The sequence below is a fragment of the Canis lupus genome, chromosome 28, assembly GCF_003254725.2.
Source record: "Canis lupus dingo isolate Sandy chromosome 28, ASM325472v2, whole genome shotgun sequence".
NCBI lineage: Eukaryota > Metazoa > Chordata > Mammalia > Carnivora > Canidae > Canis > Canis lupus.
In genome coordinates, this window is record NC_064270.1 from 5,272,077 (window position 1) to 5,294,167 (window position 22,091).

Sequence of the window (22,091 nt, forward strand, 5' to 3'; positions counted from 1 at the left end):
ATAGGGATTGCATTAAACGTGTAAATTGCCCTGGGTAACACTGACATTGCTTCGACGTGGATGGAACTGAAGGGTATTATGCTGAGTGAAGTAAGTCAATCAGAGAAGGACAAATATTATATGGTCTCATTCATTTGGGGGATATAAATAATAGTGAAAGGGAATAGAGGGGAAGGGAGAAGAAATGGGTAGGAAATATCAGAAAGGGAGACAGAACATGGAAGACTCCTAACTCTGGGAAATGAACTAGGGGTGGTGAAAGGGGAGGAGGGCAGGGGGTGGGGGTGACTGGGTGGCGGGCACTGAGGGGGGCACTTGACGGGATGAGCACTGGTTGTTATTCTGTATGTTGACAAATTGAACACCAATAAAAAATAAATTTATTATTAAAAAAAGACTATTCATTATTGTATAGTTCCTGATGTCAGCAAACAAGATTCTCTATGAATAAAGACTGAACCAATTCCACCATTAAAAAATAATAATAATAAAAAATAAAACAAAGACTGTAACACTGTATAATAATAAAAGAAGGACACTATATAATAATAAAGGGGACAGTGCAACAAGAAGATATAAAAATTGTAAATATTTATGAACCCAACTTGGGAGCATGCAAACATGTATGTATGTTTTATACATACAAAAAGGAGCTAATTAATAATAGTACAGTAATTGTCGTGGACTTTAATACACCACTTACATCATTGTACGGATCATCTCAACAGAAAATCAACAAGGAAACAATGGCTTTGAATCGCACACTGGACCAGATGGACTAAACAGATATATTCAGAACACCCCACCCTATAACAACAGAATAGACAGTCTTTTTAAATGCACATGGAACACTCTCCAGAAGAGAATCACATATCAGGCCACAAAACAGGCCTCAACAGATACAAGACTGATGTCAAACCATGCACTTTTTCTGACTACAATGCTATGAAACTAGAAGTTAACAACAAGAAAAATCTGGAAATATCACCAATATGTGGAGGTTAAACAGCATCCTACTAAACAATAATGGGTCAATCAGAAAATTAAAGACGACATTTTAGAAACAGGTGGAAGCAATTAAAAATGAAAACACAATGATCTACAACTTCTGGAATGCAGCACAAACACTAATAAGAGAGAAGTATACAGCAATACATGCCTACTGCAAGAAGAAAAATCTCAAAAAAAAAAAAAAAAAAAAAAAGAAGAAAAATCTCAAGCAACCTAACCTTATACCAAAAGGGGCTAGAAAAAGAACAAAGCCTAAAAGGAGTAGAAGGAAGGACATAATAAAAATTAGAGCAGAAATAAAGGATATAAAAACTAAACAACCAATATAACAGATCAATGAAACCAGGAGCTGTTGTTTTTTTTTTTTTAATAATAACATTGATAAACCTCTAGCCAAACTTATCAAAAAGAGGAAGGATCCAAATAAATAAAATCACAAATGAGGAGTAATCACCACCACCACCAGAGAAATACAAACAATAAGAGAATATTATGAAAAACTGCATGTCAACAAATTGCATGTAAATTACCAAAACTGAAATAGGAAGATTTAGAAAACTTGAATAGACTGATAACCATCAAAGAAACTGAACCAGTAATCAAACATTTCCCACAAATAAACGTCCTGGACCAGATAGCTTCACAGGCAAATTCTACCAAACATTGTTAAGAAGAGTTAGTACCTATTCTTCTCAAACTATTCTAAACAATAGAAAAGGAAGGAAAACTTCCAAATTCATTTAATGAGGTTAGCATTACCCTGATACTGAAACCGGATAAAGATGCCACATGAAAAAAAAGAGAGAACTAGAGACCAGTATCTCTGATGAACATAGATGCAAAATCCTCTACAAAATACCAGCAAATTAAATTCAACAATACAGTAAAAACGTCATTCACCACAATTAAATGGGATTTATTCCTGGGTTCCAAGGGTGACTCAATATTTGCAAATCTATCAACATGAAACATCACATTAATAAAAGAAAGGATAAGAACCATATGATCCTTTCAATAGATTAAGAGAAAGCATTTGACAAAGTACAATACCCATATGTAATAAAAACCCTCAATAGGGATCCCTGGGTGGCGCAGCGGTTTGGCGCCTGCCTTTGGCCCAGGGCGCGATCCTGGAGACGCGGGATCGAATCCCACATCGGGCTCCCGGTGCATGGAGCCTGCTTCTCCCTCTGCCTGTGTCTCTGCCTCTCTCTCTCTCTCTCTCTCTGTGACTATCATAAAAAAAAAAAAAAAAAAAAAAAATTAAAAAAAAAAAACCCTCAATAAAGAAGGTGTAGAGGGAACATACCTTAATATAATAAAGGCCATATATGCAAAACAAACAGCTAATAGCATCCTCAATGGGAAGAAAATAGAGACCTGTGCCCCTTCAATCAGGAACAAAACAGTCCACTCTCACCACTTTTACTCAGCAAAATACTGAAGTCCTAGCTATAGCAATCAGACAACAAAAAAGAAATAAGAGGCATCCAAATCAGCAATGAAGTAGTAAAACTTTCACTATTTGCAGATGACATGATATTATATACAGAAAACCCTAAGGACTCTTCCAATAAACTGCTAGAACTGATAAAAGAATTCAAGTAAGTCACAAGATACAAAATCAATATATAGAAATTTGTTGCATTATCATACACCAATGATGAAGCAGTGGAAGGGGAAATTAAGGAATCAATCCCATTTATAATTACACCAAAAATATGATACCTAAAATTAAACCTAAGACCTGTACTCTGAAAACTAAAAACAATTTTTTAAAAGATTTTATTTATTTATTTATTCACGAAAGACAGAATGAGAGAGAGAGAGAGAGAGGCAGAGACACTCAGAGGGAGAAGCAGGCTCCATGCAGGGAACCTGATGTGAGATTTGATCCCAGGTCTCCAGGATCATGCCTTGGGCTGAAGGCAGTGCTAAACCGCTGAGCCACCCAGGCTGCCCTCAAAAAATGTTCATAAAAGGAATTGATGATGACTTAAAAAGAAACGGAAAGATAGTCTATGTTCATGGACTGGAAGAACAAATATTATAACATCTATACTACCCAAAGCAATCTACAGATTTAATACAAAACCTATCAAAATACCATCAGCTTTTCACAGAGATAGAACAATCCTGAAATTTGTATGAAACAAAAAACCCTGCACAGCCAAAACAATTTGAAAAAGAACAAACTGAAAGTGTCACAATCCTAGATTTCACGCTATACTACACAAAGCTACAGTAATCAAAATGGAATGGTACTGACCTAAAAATAGAAACATAGATCAATGCAACAGAATAAAGAGCCCAGAAAAAAAATGATTATATACTCATTAATCTTTGACAAAAGAAGCAAGAATATGCAATGGGACAAAGTCTTTTCGACAAATGGTGGTGGGAAAACTGGAGAGCAATATGCAAAAGAATGAAACTGGACTACTCTCTCTCACCATACACAAAAATAACCTCAAAATGGATTAAGAACTGAATGTGAGATCTGAAGCCATAGAAATCCAAGAAGGGAGCATAGGCAGTGATCTGTCAGACATTGGCTATAACAACACTTTTCTAGAGTCTCCTCAAGCAAGGCAAACAAAGGAAAAAATAAACTATTAGGACAACAACAAAATATAAAGTTTCTGTGCAGGAAACAATCAACAAAACCGCAAGACAACCTGTGGAACGAGAGAAGATATTTGCAAATGAGATATCCAATAAAGGGTCAGTATGCAAAATATATAAAGAACTTATACAACAAACAAAAACCAAATAATCCAATTAAAAAATTGGCAGAAGAGGGACAGACCACTGGGCACAGGAAAGGGCAACAATGCTTCAAGATGTGCTGCCTGACTACACATTGGCCCAGGCTGCACTTGCAGCATTGGCCCAGGCTGCACTTGCAGGGTATCCCCACTGGCCAGAGCCTCCACAGTATCACAGTAGCAATGACCTACAAATTCTTGAACATGTGGAACCCCTCATGGTCATGAAGTCAGTGACCACTGGGCACTCAGACCCTGCTGTGGTCTGAGCTCATCTGAAGCCTGGACATAACCCTGAGCTACCTGTTCCAGGAGCCTGTCACCATTGACTACCTATTCAGGAAGGGCCCACTGAGCTCATACTTTGGGTGAAGGGGAGCATGCACGGCACCACTATCCATCTGGAGAGGAATGCTGAGTTGCCTGTAAGCTTTGTAAGGTTGTCTGCACCATCCAGGCCATCACCACTAAGGCTAAACCTACTGCCAATGGCAGCTGCCAGACCACCCACTATGACATCAACATGACCAAGTACACCTACTGTAGCTTCTACCAGGTGGCCTGCCCCATGGACACCATCACCAAGGGCCCCAACTTTTAGTTCTCCATGGAGACACACAGGAGCTACTGTACAACAGGAGTTGCTCAGCAATGAGACAAGTGGAAGGCTAAGATCTCCAGCCAAAATCCATGCTGACAACCTCTACTGCTGATGCCCTCTGCGCTGCTGGCCTGCATCGCCTGTGGCCCAATAAAAAAATCTTTGCCCTCCAAAAAAATGGGAAGAAGACATGAACAGACCTCTCTCCAACATCCAGAGTGTCCAAGAGACACTAAAAAAGATGCTCAACATCACTCATCATCAAGGAAATGCAAATAAAGCCACAATGAGCTATCACCTCATATCTGTCAGAATGGCTAAAATCATAAAACACCAGAAATATCAAGTGTTGGCAAGGAGGTAGAGAAAAAGGATCTTGCTCACACTATTGGTGGGAATGCAAACTGGCGCAGCTACTCTGGAAAACAGTATGGAGGTTTCTCAAAAAGTTAAAATAGAATTACCCTATGATCTCATATTCCACTACTCGGTATTTACCCCCAAAATACAAAAACATTAATTCAAAAAGATATACGCACCCTTATGTTTATTGAAGCATTATTTACAGTAGTCAAACTATGGAAGCAAACCAAATGTTCATCAATAGATGAATAAAGAAGTGGTATGTACATGTACACACACATATATATATACACACACACATATATATATTGGAATATTTAGCCATAAAAAGAATGAAATCTTACCATTTGCAACAACATAGATCTAGATAGAGAGGATAATGCTAAGTGAAGTCAATCAGAGAAAGACAAAAACCATACTAACTCACTCATTTATGGAATTTAAGAAACAAATGAAGAAAAAAGACAAACCAAAAAACAGATGCTTAAGTTTTTAAAACTGAGGGTTACCAGAAGGGAGGTGGAGGGGGTGAAGTGGGTGAAGGGGATTAAGAAAACGCTTATCATGATGAAAACTGAGTAATGTATAGAATTGTTGAATCACTATTGTACTCCCGAAACTAATATAACACTATATGTTAAGTAGGCTAGAATTAAAATTAAAGAATCACTAAACAGGAAAACAGATGAAAATGAATTAAAATGAATGAAGTTTGGAGGTTCACAAAATTGAAAAATATATAAAAGCACAATGGGGCACCTGAGTGGCTCAGTCGGTTAAACTGCTGCCTTCAACTCAGGTCATAATCCCAAGGTCCTAGGATTGAGCCACAAATCAGGGTCCCTATTCAGGTCATAATCCCAAGGTCCTAGGATTGAGCCACAAATCAGGGTCCCTATTCAGCAAGGAGTCAGCTTCTCCCTCTCCCTCTGCCTCTGCCCTCCCCAACTCCTGCTAATGCTCCATCACTTGCTCTCCCTTTCACTCTCAAATAAAATCTTTAAGAAAAAAAAAAGCAAGTTGAATAGACATAGAAAACTGAATGAGGCGGAGGTCTAATAAATATTTAATCAGAGTTCCAGAAAGTAAGAATAAATTGGTCATAAGCAATATTTGGAAAAAAAAAAAAAAGAAGAAGAAGAAGAAGAACTATTGAGAATTCTCCCAAACTAATGAATGATCCAAACTACAGACTCAGGAAGCCTGAGAAAAATGCAGGGCAAGATAGATTAAAAGAAATTCGCATTACGGTAAAACTGCAGAATCCTTATAACAAACCTAGAATGTTAAAAAGCCAGAGATAAAAGGTTACTTTCAAAGAGGCAATAGTCTGTGATATAACCCCTCAACAGCAACAGCAGAAGTCAGAAGACAACCCAACAGTATCTAAAATTGGCTCAATGGAAATATTTTGATAGTCTAGCATGCCAAACCCAGAAAGACATATTTCAAGATTGACAACAAAATATACTTTCAGGTAAGCAAAAAAAGTGGTTACCCCTTCATTAAAAGAATCCGTCATTAAAAAAAAAAAAAAAGAATCCATCATTTATTCCTGTCAAATAGAAGGAAAATGATCCCCAGATGGAAGATCTGAGATGCAAGAGGGAATGAAAGACAAATATAAAGTGGCAATTATGCAAAATTGTCAGTCACCTGGTCCTGTTTTCTACTTATTACTGTTAAGAAACTGCTGCTATTCTTTTGAGTCAACTGTCTTTGTTCTCTGGATAATTTTAAGATGCCTTTTTTTCTCTGTTGTTCTGCTGTGTCATTAAAATGAAACTCAGCTACTGAGCATGGATTTCTATTTATTTTTTCTATTATACACCTGTCTTAAATTTGTAGATTAGTGTGTCTTGGTAGCTTCCAGGCAATTATCTTCTTGAAAATTTCCTTTGAAAGTATTCACAATATTTTGTGTTCCATTACTAGAAAAATATCTGTACCATGTATATGAAGAACTCTTAAAATTACATAAGAAAAAACTACAATTGAAAAATGGGTAAACAACTTGAGCAGACATCTCACCAATGAAGATGTATGAATGGTCAATATGCATATAACAAGATTATCATTAGTCATTATGAAAATTAAAATTAAAATGAAAGATACAAATACCCACGCATCAAATTGCAAAAAAAAAAAAAAGTGTAACCATATAAAGCAGTAGTGAGTATACAGAGCAACCAGAACTATCAAACACAGCTGAAATGAATGTAAAGTGTTATAATCACTTTGAAAAACAGCTTTGCAGTTTCTTTTAAATTAAACATAAACCTATCATAAGATACCAGGCATTTCTCTCCTTGGTATGTACCCAAAATAAATGAAAGCATATGTCCATATTAACTTGTGTGAATATTCAGAGCAGTTTTGTAATAGCCAAAAAAAAAAAAAAAAAAAAAAAGATCCAAATGTCCTTCAATAGGTGAATAAATAGTGGCAAACCCATACAGTGGAATATTACTCAGAGAGAATGAACTACTTATACACGTAACAACATGAATAAATCTCAAAAACATTATGAAGAATAAGCCAGATAAAGAAAAGTAAATACTGTATGATTCCATTTTTATAAAGTTCTAGAAAACTAATCAATAGTAACAAAAATCAGATTAGTGATTGCCTGGGGATGGAGACGGTGAAAGAACGAACTACAAAGGTGTGTGAGGGATCTATGGAGGTGACATCAGGTCTGACACCTTGATTGTAACAACAGCTGTATGGGTGTGCACAGGTCTCAAAATTCACCAACTATATGTTTTAACCTATTAAATTTATTGTAAGTTATAAAAAGGTTTTTAAAATAGCAGAAAAAAACGAAGGATTACAGAAAATAAAGAGGTTGAGGAGGACATGGGATAGAGGTATTTTGTCACACTGTTATTACTCATCCCAGGAAAGTTTTCCTTTTTCTTTTTTTTTTTTAAAGTGTGAATTATAATATTTTAAGCATTTTGAAGACCATTGTCTTCTAAGATTGAACTGAATGACATCTCAGTGCCTTCTACATCTGTGACCAGAAATCCATGGCCTTTATCATTATAGATGTTGACATATTCCAGACCTTCTGTGTACCAGATATTTCTCATGAATCCTCATTTTTACACACTAGCTATTTATGAAATTCCACTGTACCTCTTGTTTCCTAATTGTACATGACTTTTCCAGTCCTTTTTGAAAGCAAAGACAATGGTTTAGTTTTCCTAGATCCTCAGAGCCAACTAAGTAACTTTAGTTTTTTTTGTTTGTTTGTTTGTTTGTTTTTTAAGAAAATTTGCTTTTATAAAGCAGGAAAAAATTTGATACTTGTTAAATTCAGTGATCAGTAAACTGGAGAGGCCACTTGTGTATTCAAGAAATTTTCTCTTTTTTAATAGAAGAATGTTGTAATTCAGAAAAAGCATCAAACAAAATAGTTCTAGTGGTTCTTTTGAGTTTGTGGATTTTAGTGAGACAGTAATTATAATTTAAGTGTTAAACATTAAATTCTGTATTAACAATTTGTTAAATATGCGTTCATATAACCAATTTTTTAAAAAGATTTTACTTATTTATTAATGAGAGACACACACAGAAAGAGGCAGAGACACAGGCAGAGGGAGAAGCAGGCTCCCTGCAGGGAGCCCAATGTGGGACTTGATCCCAAGACTCCAGGATCACACCCTGGGCTAAAGGCAGGCGCCAAACCGCTGAGCCTCCCAGGGATCCCCCAATTTTTAAAAATAGTTTGTTTAAATGTGTAATATTGTAGTATAGTAGTGATGTGTTGTACCATAAATGTTAAAGAAGAAATCATATTACAGGGGAGCCTCAGTGACTCAGTTAAATGTCCAACTCTTGATTTTGGCTCAGGTCATGATCCCAGGGTTGTGAGATAAAGGCCGGAGGGCCCCAGGTCAGGCTCTGCACTCAGTGGGGAACCTGCTTGAGATTCTCTTTCTCCCTCTCCCTCTGCCCCTTGCCAGCTCTAAAATAAGTCAATTTTAAAAAATCATATTACAGGGCAGCGTGGTGGCTCAGCAGTTTAGTGCCGCCTTCAGTCCAGGGCCTGATCCTGGAGACCTAGGATCGAGTCCCACGTCAGGCTCCCTGCATGGATCCTGCTTCTCCTTCTGCCTGTGTCTCTGCCTCTCTCTCTCTCTCTCTCTCTCTCTCTCTCTCTCTCTCTCTCTCTCAGTCTCTCATGAATAAATAAATAAAATCTTTTTTAAAAATCATATTACAATGTTCTCAAAACATATACACAGATTACATAGTTCACGTCTCTTCACAATGGCAGAAAAATTGTAAATTGTGAATATACTGTAAATTTGTAGGCAAAAATACAATTCTAATGCCTTATCCTCTTACCACCTCTTAGAACTCCAAATAAATGTTAGCACTTCCAGTTCTGTCTTCCATGCCTCTTCTTTTCAATATTCTCCCACTTTTTTGTGCCTACATGTTGCAATTCCAGTAATTTCTCCTCTATCTTCCAGTTTACTAATTCTTTCCTAGATTTTGTCTAATTTACAAACATTTCATTTTGATTAATATTATTTTAATTTATAGAATTTGTTGGTTTTGGGATCCCTGGGTGGCGCAGCGGTTTGGCGCCTGCCTTTGGCCCAGGGCGCGATCCTGGAGACCCGGGATCGAATCCCACGTTGGGCTCCCGGTGCATGGAGCCTGCTTCTCCTTCTGCCTGTGTCTCTGCCTCTCTCTCTCTCTCTCTCTCTCTCTCTCTCTGTCACTATCATAAATAAATAAAAATTAAAAAAAAAAAAAAGAATTTGTTAGTTTTGAAATCAGTTGGGTCATGTTTTATTGTTTCTTTTTGGCTATTGGTATTTTCAAGTCTTCTTTTTATTTATGTAGGCATAGAGACATAAGTGTTTTGTAATGTGTACTACTTTTGGAGTATTTGCAGATCTGTATATTTTTTGTCATTTCTGCTGGTGGTCACTCGTGGTACTTTATTTTCTTCTATGCTTCGTTATCTTTGACTAGTATCGCTTAATGTTTTGAAAAAATAGTTACAACCAAAATTTGAAGTCTAGAATGATGGTACATTACTCCGGAGAAGGTTTGCAGTTGTGCCTGCATCTAGAAAGATTTATCATTCTATGACCACAGTAAACTTAATGTGCAACTTGAGGATTTCTGAAATAATCAGGCAATGTGTATCTGGCCAGAAAATATATGCAAGAGCACATTCATGGCCACAAGTTTTCAGGAATATTCCCTCCTGCTCTGCTGAATTACAAAACAAGCCTTAGGCTATTGTGGACATTGCTGCTATAAACATCGGGGTGCAGGTGTCCCGGCGTTTCATTGCACCTGCATCTTTGGGGTAAATGGATAAAGAAGATGTGGTTTATGTATACAATGGAATATTACTCAGCCAATAGAAATGACAAATACCCACCATTTGCTTCAACGTGGATGGAACTGGAGGGTATTATGCTGAGTGAAATAAGTCAATCGGAGAAGGACAAACATTATATGGTCTCATTCATGTGGGGAATATAAATAATAGTGAAAGGGAATAGAAGAGAAGGGAGAAGAAATGGGTAGGAAATATCAGAAAGGGAGACAGAACATAAAGACTCCTAACTCTGGGAAATGAACTAGGGGTGGTGGAAGGGGAGGAGGGGGCGTGGGGGTGAATGGGTAATGGGCACTGAGGAGGGCACGTAATGGGATGAGCACTGGGTGTTATTCTGTATGTTGACAAATTGAACACCAATAAAAAATAAATTTATTATTAAAAAAAAAACAAGCCTTAGGACTTGGAGTTGGGTGGAAGCTAGTCTTATGTTCAGGTCATTTTTATTCTGTGTACATAGCTGACTACAACCAGTTTAATGTTAATAGAGTCTTCTATTAGACTCTGTATCTGTGTCCTGGAATTTGATTTCTGTTCACTTTATCCTTTGATACTGTCTACATCAAAATCCAAATTGAAAAAAATCCCTCTAAGCAAGAGCAGGTTTGGGTCAGTTTACCTCTCTGGGTGTTCACTGCTCCTTCCATTTTATCCAGGTAATTTTTTGTTACTTCATCAACTTTTTGATAATTTTAATTAGAGTCCCAAAAAATATTTTCCAGCCATTCTTCCTTAAGATGTCATTGATACAAGTATATGGCAGTGAACAGGAGGGAACAAGGCTGAAAAGTTGGCCCATTACTACAGGAAATTGAAGTCTGCACATTGTTTGAACTATTTGAAAAATTTTTTTTAAAAGCACTCGCACAAAAATGTATATTGGTTGTATTATTTTGGGTATATCAAATCACCTATGTGATTTGTTACGTGAGCCATCATGAAAATACTAGAATAATCATTTTCAATATTTTTGAGTTTTTTTGGGAGGGGGCATCAAACATATAACATTTATAAATGAAGAGTGAAAAAAAAAAAAAAAAGAGTGAAACCACACAAAAGAAACATCCAAGCAAATTGATGCACTTTTTAAGGTCATCTAAAAAATCCTGTCCCCATAGCAACACAAGTACTTCTCTAGATTTCTTCCTTTATACTTCATATTTTGCTCAGTCATGAATTTTCAAAGCAATACCTTAGGTATCTATTTTACAATGAAATTCACTGTTTTTTTTTAAGATTTTATTTATTCATGAGAGACACACAGGGAGAGGCAGAGACACAGGCAGAGGGAGAAGCAGGCTCTATGCAGGCAAATGGACGTGGGACTTGCACGTATTATATTTATTTTAATAAATAAGATTAAAACAAAAAATAAAAATAAACCCACTGATGAATAGAAAAGTAAAACACAGTTGCAGATTAGTTATTTATAGGAAAATAAAACGTATGGCTTCTGAAATGTCAATATAATGTACAAATAGGTAGGTTTCTAAATTTGTTAGCATTTATAAGACAATAACAAATCTTCACTAGTAACAACATCATGATCTTTAATTTATTCTTTCTGAGTCAAACTGAAGAATGAGCTTGAAACTAAATCAGTCCCAACTGAATAATGTTACATAAGAAATATTGGCAATGACTGGAGTATTTCAAAAAAGTCCACACATACATACAAATACAGGGATGATAGGCTATAACTGGATCAATCAGTCCTATCAGCTCAAACCATAATAAATTTATTTTCCCTTTTTTTAAAAAGATTTTTAATTTATTTTTTCATGAGATACAGAGAGAGAGAGGCAGAGACACAGGCAGAAGGAGAAGCAGGCTCCATGCAGGGAGCCTGATGTAGGACTCGATCCTGGGTCTCCAGGATCAGGCCCTGGGCTGAAGGCAGTGCTAAACTGCTAAGCTACCCAGGCTGCCCTACTTTCCCTTCTTACTAATCTCCACCCTCCCTCTTCAGCCCATGGCTATGAAAAATAACAAAGGGAATAACTTTAATTCTCTCTCATTTTTTTGTAGCTATATTTTTACCCTGACTTCTCCAAGTGGGCCTAACAAAGCTCAAAGTGATATGAAGTATTATTTAAAAAATAGGTAATATCATCCTTCCACAAAACTCTCACTATTCACCATTGAGGGATGTAGAGCATCCCAGAAGAGTCTGGAAAAAAATATCTAGAACTCAGCAATGTACATGTTATCAAAAGTTGGACAGGTCTGGGTTCAAATCCTAATTAAGTGTGGTACTTCGAGCAAGTTATTGCAACTCTATGTATCAGAGTTTGGTCAAGAAAGCTTTCGGTATTTCAAATACAGAGAGATTGGAGAGTTAGAAAAGCATTGGGATGACAAGTGAGGCAAGTGTCAGGGAAGTCATTACTGTGCTCAAAAACTCAGGAAGAGTAAGAATCATGGGAAACTGTCACTGCTGACTCACAGGCTCACACAAGGAAGTCACTCCTCTAACCTCCCATCTGACCCTCTGCAGGGCATGTGCCTATCTGCAACAGTAGACTCTCTTCTTGCAAGTACCCCAGTGGCAGTGTAACATGGTAACTTGCTATCAGGAATTCTGAGGAATTTATTATCCAGGATTTCAGCCTGTGCAACACAAGGAAGAGAAGAGTGGCGGGAGAAATGTTGCTGAACTGCCACCTAAAGAGCTAGCATATTCTATTTTATTTATTTATGTTTAATTTTTTATTTATTTATGATAGTCACACACACACAGAGAGAGAGAGAGAGAGAGAGAGGCAGAGACACAGGCAGAGGGAGAAGCAGGCTCCATGCACCGGGAGCCCGATGTGGGATTCGATCCCGGGTGTCCAGGATCGCGCCCTGGGCCAAAGGCAGGCGCCAAACCGCTGCGCCACCCAGGGATCCCAGCTAGCATATTCTATATTTCTCAGTGGTTTCAAACGTGAAAATATTTTCAAGAGTATATCAAGATTATGGATAGAGCTCCTGCTCCAATATTCTCTTGTAATCAAATCCCCTAATGTGAGAGAAAAGATACATATATGTAAATATGTACACACATTTATTCGGATACAACTATAGATGATATAAAACATAAGAGACTAGGAACACACAAATTGTTAATCATTGAAAGATAGAACACAGATGGGATCAAACTGGTAACAGCTGCGACAAACAGCAAAAAAATTCAGAACAATATCATTGTTAAACACTAAAAACAGAATCTAATTGGATTGAATTAAAAAGCAGAAAAGTGTTCCAAAAAATCATTACAGTAAATTAATTAAAGAACTGAATTTTGGAAAATACGATCAGGCCTTTTCACCCTCACAAAATGCAACAGAACCAAGGTTTTGCATCGTTTATTCATTTTTATTAGTGGTGCAGAGTTGGTTTTTCATTGTCACTTTTAAATTAATTTTCATGTAATTTAATGAATTTTGATTCAAGTATTTATTGCATTATTTTTTTAAGATTTTATTTTATTTATTTATTCATGAGAGACACACGGAGAAAGGCAGAGACACAGACAGTAGGAGAAGCAGGCTCCTCGCAGGGATCCTGATGTGGGACTTAGGCCCTGAGCCAAAGGCAGATGCTTACCGCTAAGCCACCGAGGCATCCCTATTTATTACATTATTATCCAAGTTCTTTAATTCAGCATCTAGTAATAGATGACTCAAAGATTATAACTCTTCTGATTTTCTTTAAAGTGCATTATATTGTCTTTGATAGTGATTATAGAAGTATAGAAAAATATCATATACCAGTTATATAGTTTTATTTAAGAACTATTTGAGGGGAAAGTTTAACAGTTCAGCTGAAAGTTTAGCAATTCAATGTAATAGATAGGATATGCAATATGTATAAATATGTATATGATATATATGTATTGATATATACATGGTACTTGGATATATTTGTAATTTAAAAGTAAGCATTCTAATGATAGTCTATGTATAAGAATAAAGCTCTTCAAGAAAAGATGCCTATGCATTTTGAGTTTGGCTCAACACTACTTTATTTAATAATTATCTGTAACCGTCACACGGTATCTGCTTCAACTTAGCTATAAAGATGAGAAATAAAAAAGACAAAGCCTTAACCCAAGGGAATAATCAGAAGATGCAAAATCTCTGCTTTCTGGAATTATGGTATCTGAAGCCTGGTCTGCTAGAAGCAGGTGCCAGGACAGAATTAAATGTGAAAGCATTTTTATTAGCAGAAATGGCTATGAGAGAACATGGAAAGGAGCCAAAGTGACTGTGAGAGGCATCAAGCCCACAATACAGGTTTGACCCCAACTGAAGGAGAGGGTAAAGGAAATTGAGTGGACATATCATAGATTTCTATACAACTAAGAAAATTCTGGTAAGGCCATTGGAGAGAACCAAGCTAAAATCCAGTCAGCAAATGAGGCCTATATCCCCCAGGAAAATGCCTGCTTTATTATCCATTATCTAGATTAGTGGTGGGCCAGGAACCACTCTTAAGACAAGGAGAAAGAGATATGATGAACTCAGAAGCAGCAGCTAATCATTGGTCAGTTAGGCTCCCAGTAGCTGGAGGCCCATCGCATGTATTCTTGATGGCTGCCAGAGTCCACAGTCTACAACCAGCAGAATTCTGAGAGAGGCTTCTCTTTGAAGGATTCCCTGGAATCTTTCTTCTCATGGTATCCTACTCTGAAGGCCAGAGGGGATTCTTTTTTTTTTTTTATAATAAATTTATTTTTTATTGGTGTTCAATTTGCCAACATATAGAATAACACCCAGTGCTCATCCCATCAAGTGCCCCCCTCAGTGCCGGTCACCCATTCACCCCCTCCCCCAGCCCTCCTCCCCTTCCACCACCCCTAGTTCATTCCCAGAGTTAGGAGTCTTCATGTTCTATCTCCCTTTCTGATATTTCCTACCCATTTCTTCTCCCTTCCCTTCTATTCCCTTTCACTATTATTTATATTCCCCAAATGAATGGGACCATATAATGCCAGAGAGGAATCCAATTTCATGTGGGCAAAAGTACCCTACCCTATACCCATCTTTAGAGCTCAGCTCTTGGTTTAAATAACTATTTCTTCCAAGTCTCAAGGAAATTGTCTAAAGCAAATTATATGCTGACCCTCCAAAATCTGTTCCTCTTTCCCAATAAAGTGTTTGAGGGTATTACAGATTTAATTGTGTCCCTAAAAGAAAATATGCTGGAGTCCTAAAGCCCTGTAAATCAGAATGTGACATTATTTGTAAACAGGGTCTTTATAGAGGTAATCAAGTTAAGATGAGATCATTAGGGTAGTCCCGAATCCAAAATCACTGGAGTCCTTATAAAAAGAAGAAATTTGGACAGAGGGACAGACACACACAGAAGGAAAATGATGTGAAGACACACAGGGAGAAAACCACATAAAAGCAGAAGGTTGGAGTGATATGAAGGTTGATGCATACAAGCGATGGAATAGTAAGTGGAGGTGGTAAACCTCAGATGCTAGGAGAGGCACAGACCAGATTCTCCTTCATAACCCAAAAAAGGAACCAACACCGTTGTCAACCTGAATTTGGACTTCTAGCCTCTAGAAGGTTAAGACATTACATTTCTATTATTTTAAGCCACCTAGTTTGTGGTACTTTATTATGGCAGCCCCAGGAAACTACTATAGGGGGGCTCCCCTGAATAGGATGAAATAAAATGCTGTAAGTAAATATGTGTGTTAGTGCAGAACACCATCTTAGAATGACCCAGCCCACAGCTTAATTCATTACCCAATAACATGCTTAAAGAGTTTCCCTGCATTAGCAACAAGCTTACTGAAAATTCTAGTCCTTACCTGACAATGATGGGCATATCCATAAACCTACTAGTAACAAAGTAAACCTTGGTTTGTAATTTGGACATTTTTTAAGCTATAATTACAGCATTATTAAGATTTACTGAGGCTCCTATTGAACAGTCACTTCCTGCTTGGTAATTTTGTCAGTGACAATTTTGAAACTCCCAAAATTTTTAAAGAGAAGTAACAGTGTTAGCTCATGCTAAATCATTATGTATTGAATTGGATAAGACTTTCAATTGTGGCTCTTATTACATTAGTGGAGAGATTTGGAGAACTGCTACAAGTTTTATAAAAATTATTGATCACTAACCATTCTTCAATGGTTAAACTTTCTGGTTCTTTTATAAACCACTAACTTCTTCTTCTACTGGAACATGGGAGTAAGTTAGATAGGTAGTTCATGTGTGCTTGTGTCCCTTCTAAGTGAGCCATTTAAAAAAATTGATACCCTATGCCATCACCTCATTCCACACTTCTTTAGCTCTTTTTTCTTTTTTTCTTTTTTCTTTTTTTTAGCTCTTTTATTCTTGATGAAGCAACTGAAGATAGGTGTCAGTTTATGACAGGAAATGGGTAGTTACTCTGTCTTACTATTGAAATATTCTTGTTTTTAATAAAGATTTGTCAAGTGCTTTAAAACGTCAGGTTGTGTTGAGATTTTTTAATGTAAAATCTTATTTAGTTAACTAAAAAGTGCAGGGGATAATATTATTTCATTTTCACAGATAAGAAAACAGATTCAGAAACATTAAACAAATCACTGGATTTTAACATTGTTAAAACTGACAGTTAAGATTTAATCATTGACAAGTTTCAAAGTTCATGTGCTTATTCTCTATGCCAGTGTTTCTTAAACTGGGCATCTGCTATGGCCTGAATGGTTATGTTTCCTCAAATTCATATGTTAAATTCCTAATCCCAAAGGTGATGGTATTAGTAGATGGGGACTTTAGGAGGTGTTAAATGATGAGGGTAGAACCCTTATGAAAGGGGATTAGTGTCCTTATAAAAGAAGCTTCAGAGATCCCTACCCCTTTGCCACATAGGGATATAAGGAGAAGTCTGAAGCCTGAGAGCTCTCCCTCAACCATGCTGGCACTCTAGTCTCAGGCTTCCAGCCTCTAGAACTATGAGAATAAATTCTGTTGTTTATATGGCACCCAGCCTGTGGTCTTTTGTTATAGCAGCTCAAATGGACTGAGACAGCATCCATGGAACTCTGGGGCCAAATTTCTTTTCCCAAAGGTCTGCCAGTCTAGGAGTATTTTTTTCCCTTTAATTTCATAAAAGCGCATCCTAAGGATCAGTTGGATGAGTACATTCCAGCTGACTAATGAAAGGTGAGATTCAAGTGCTGATAGGGGCATTAGTATTTATAGCTAAGTACTTGCCAAGTGATAGCCAAATGAAGTTAGAAACTCTTCATGTGCTAGCTAGCAAGTTTTACCAGTTTTCAGAAAAAACCTGGAAGACCTGTCATCTCATGACAAATGTTGGTAGAGGCATGCCAGTTGTAAAGAATCTCCACAGTAGCTGTGTCTCATGAAAATTACCCTCAAGCTCTAAAAATCTGCAATTCTGATAGACTGCCATGCTACTCAGGATCCAGGCAAGAAAAAGATAGCATAACCAAGGGGATAATGCAGGTTATATTAATGAAGAGACTATGTACAAAGGTGTGGGCAAGGTTAAGGGAAATCCAGGAGAGATGGGGTAGTGTTCCAGGGTAAGCGTTGGTGAGAAACTTGGAAGGTTTGGAGAAGAAGCTATTATTCCAACTTGGGTAGGGGGTGGGAGGGGAGAGAGAGAACGACTGTGACCTTTGTTATAGAGATACAACCATGATTTGGGGACCCATTAGAGAGACAGTGACAGAAGAATTAACACCCTGTCCTCACTCTTATCCTCATATACCACCCATCACCTGCTGATAATCCCTACTCCCTGAACCTAACCAGAAACCAAAGGTCAAAGTACTATTGGTGGAGTCATACAGTCACCCTACCTGAGCACAAATCAAGGTAGAGGGTATTGAAGAGTGAGCTGGTGGGGTAAATGAAGGTATCCAACCTTGTCATATTATCTAATTATATACTGCCTTGTCATGATAAAATTTAAATTAGTGTCTTATTTTCTGGAAAGTATAAATATTTATTAATCTGAATTACTGAATGAAAACAAGATTCCAAACACATCTTTCTTCCCCCAGGTGCAAGAAGGCAAGATTAAATAAGAAACTTAAAAATAAATAAATAAATAAATAAATAAATAAATAAATAAGAAACTTAGCACAGTCATTTTAACAAAGACTCTGAGTGACCTCCAGGGAAGATGGCAGAGTAGGAAGCTAAGCATACCTGGCCCCAGGAATACAACTAGATAACACCCACATCAGTGTAAATAACCCAGCAAATGACCTGAAGACTAGCAGAATAGACTCTCCACAGCTAAATGTAGAGAAGAGGCTGCATCAAAGAGAGTAGGAAGGAGAGAGATGTGGTGGGGATCTAAACAGACCCATGGGACTGAGGGAGGGAGGGAAGGAGGGATGGAGGCTGTGGACATGGAAAGGGGAAAGAAACAGAAACCCCAGGTACTGGAAAGAAGAACCCTCATAACATCTGGCTTTGAAAACTAAAGTGATTGAATTTCACAAGTTCTTACAATCAGCAAAGCTTAATACCTGGAACTTTAAGAATCAGCAGGTGCAGCTCTAGGAGAGTTGGAGGGTGAGAGGACCTGTGTCCCTACTCTTAAAGAGAGAGCAATACAAAAGTCCCTGCTGAAATACAGCACAGAAGCAACAGTTCGAGAAACACCTAGTGCATAAAGGAGTGTGATTCATTTATTAGTCTCAGAGCATGTGCTGCAGAGGCAGGGATCACTGGGAGACTTCTCCAAGAACAAAAGAGCTGGCAGGCACAATTTCCCTCCCCTGTGCCCTCCATCCTGGATGCATGAACACCTATGGGAACCGGCATGGTAATAGCACTCTCCAACTAACTTGCTAGCACTGCCACCCCACCCCCTTGTGCTTCTACGGGTCCACTCCCTTCCACCCAGCATACCTCAGTTCCTGGGGGCTGCAGATCCCCTCCTGAGCAGACCGGTGGGACCTGGCTGGCACCTCACACCCCACCCCTACATTCTATTGTTGCACACCTGCCCTCTCCAATATGCCCTTGGTCAGAGCCCACCAAAGTGGTGCCACAAGCCTGGCAATGGGCAAGCAGCCCCAATAAGGGCTAGCAGCACTCCAAACTGAGTTCTGCCCTGAGCAGAGGGGAAAAGAACCACACATACCAGTCCTATTGCAGCCCTATTGATGGGCTGGTGAGAGACATCTGGTTGGAATGCAGGCACCACCCACCAATGAAAGATTCTTATGGTACAACACAGTGAAAGCACCCTGCAGTTCAGTTCTACTGCATCTCTGGCAAATGCCTGGTCTGGCACAACTCAAGACAAAATTGGCCCCAGACTGGCCCACCAATACCACTGGGACCAAGCCCTGCCCACAACAGGTGAAGAGCCATCACAGAAGACTGGAATGAAGGCAAATACAACTCTGCCACAACTGTAGGGCACAGGCAACACACATGGGAGACTCTCTTGAAGTGCCAAGTTCTGGTGGTCAGGGGACATTGCCCTGCAGGGCACTACAGGACCTCTTCTTTGTAAGACTGCTACTTTCAATAGCAGGAGATGTAGCTGACTCTCTGAGCACAAAATAAAACAGATACACAGAGTTAGATGAAATGAGGAAACAGAGGAATATATACCAAATGAAAGAACAGAACAAAACCATAGTTAAGAAACCTAAACAAAATGGAGATAAGCTTGATAGATAATTTAAAGTAATGAAGATAAAGATATTCACTGGACTTGAGAAAAGAATGGAGGACCTCAGCAAGACCCTTAATAAAGGGATAGAAAACAAAACATGGCCAATCAGATATAAGGAACTCAGTAATTGAAATTAAAAAAAAATATACCAGATGGAGGGGCGACTGGGTGGCTCAGTTGGTTAAATGTCTAACTCTTGATTTTGGCTCAGGTCATCATCTCAGGGTCCTGAGACTGACCCCACGTCTGGCTCTGCACTCAGTGTGGAGTCTGCTTGAGATTCTCTCTGACCCTCCCTACTCTCGTGCTCTCTCGCTCTCTTGCTCTCTTGCTCTCTCTCAAAATAAATAAAATATATATTAAAAATACACTAGATAGAATAAATAGTACATAAGAGGGAGCAGAAGAATGAATCAGTGATCTGGAGGACAGAGTAATGGATGCCATCAAGCTGAACAAGACAGAGAAAAAAAATGAATGAAAATAGAGAACAACACCATCAAGCATAACAACATTCACATTTTAGGATTTCAGAAGGAGAAGAGAGAAAAAAGAGGGCAGAAAATTAGAAGAAACAGTAGCTGAAAACTTCCCAAATCTGGGGAAGGAAACAGAAATCCAGATCCAGGAGGCACAGAGAGTCGCCAGCAAAAATCAACCCAATAAGGTCCACCACTAAGACACATAGTAATTAAAAAGGCAAAAAGAAGTAATAAACAGAATTTTATTTAGGCCATTTTATTTATAAGGCTATCTGCAGATTTTTCAGCAGAAATTTTGCAGGCCAAAAGAGAATAGTAGGATATATTCAACTGCTGAAGGAAAATGCAGCCAAGAATACTCTAACCACCAAGACTATCATTCAGAATAGGAGAGATAAAGAGCTTCTCAAACAAAAGGAATTCACCACCACTCAAACAGAAATGTTAAAGGAGTTTCTTTGAAAGGAAAAGAAAGACTGTAAGCAGGAATAAGAAAAGTAGGGAGCAGAAAAGCAGTAAAATGAGGTATATCTATAAAAAATCAGTCCAAGATTCACAAAATAAAAGGTTGGAAAGTATTACACCATATACCTAAAATGTAGCATGAAGTACAGAATAGGCTCATACGTAAGCAATCATTAACTTAATATAGAATGTTATATGCATAAGATGTTATACACAAGCCTAATGGTAACCACTAATCACAAATCTAAAATAGATGTGCAAAAAATAAAGGAGACGGAATCCAAATAGATTACTAAAGCCAGCCAGCAAACAAGAAAAGAAGAGAGCAAGGGAAAAACAGAACAGGGAAGAACTACAAAAGCAACCACAAAACAAGTAACAAGCTGGTAATAAGTCGTACATACCTGTTACTAATTACTTTTAACGTAAATGAACTAAATGCTCCAATTAAAAGACACACAAGGACAGAATGGATTTATAAAAAGCAAAGCCCAGCTATATGCTCCCTACAAGGGACTCATTTCAGACCTGAAGACATGCAGATTGAAAGTGAAAGGGATGGAAAAGCGCCTATCATGCAAGTGGTAGAGAAAATAAAGCCAAGGTTACCATACTTCTATAGGACAAAACAGACTTTAAAAAACAGACTGTAAGTTAAAAAAAATAAATAAAAAAATGAAAAAGACTGTAACAAAGGACAAAGAACACTATATACACAGGGAATAATCCAAGGAAATATAAGAATTAAAAATCTTTTTTGCATCCAATATAGAAGCACCCAAATATATAAAGCAGCTAATAACAAACATAAAGAAACTAAACAACAGCTGCTTTCATTTAAAATTTCATTAAAATAATTTAATATATTAAAATCAAATAAATCAAATAAATTTATATATTTATTAAAATTTTATGTATTTTATTTAAAGTTCTCTACTAGAAGACTTTAACATCCCACTTACAATAATGGATAGATCATCCAAACAGAAAATCAACAAGGAAACAGTGGCTTTGAATGACACACTGGAGGAGATGGACCTAACAGATATATTCAGAATATTCCATCCTAAAAGAATGGCATACACATTTTTTTCAAGAGTACATGGAATATTTTCCAAAAGAGAGCATATATTAGGTTACAAAACAAGTATCAACAAATTCAAAATGACTGAAGTCATATTACACATCTTTTCTGAGGACAAGGCTATGAAACTAGAAATCAACCACAAGAAAAAATCTGGAAAGGACAGAAATACATGGAGGTTAAATCACATGCTACTAAACAATGAATTCATTTTAAACAAGGAATGGGTCAACCAAGAAACGAGGAAATTAAAAAATACTTGGAGATAAATGAAAACAC

At 37.6% G+C, this 22,091-nt stretch overlaps 1 protein-coding gene and 1 pseudogene across 4 annotated transcripts in view; one reads left to right on the forward strand and one right to left on the reverse strand.

Moving 5' to 3' along the window:
* Window positions 1–22,091, reverse strand: part of ANKRD1 (ankyrin repeat domain 1) — a 524,644-nt gene that overhangs the window by 132,082 nt on the left and 370,471 nt on the right. The gene's annotated exons all lie outside the window — the stretch shown is intronic.
* On the forward strand, window positions 3,855–4,434 carry LOC112672629 (NADH dehydrogenase [ubiquinone] iron-sulfur protein 8, mitochondrial-like; annotated as a pseudogene).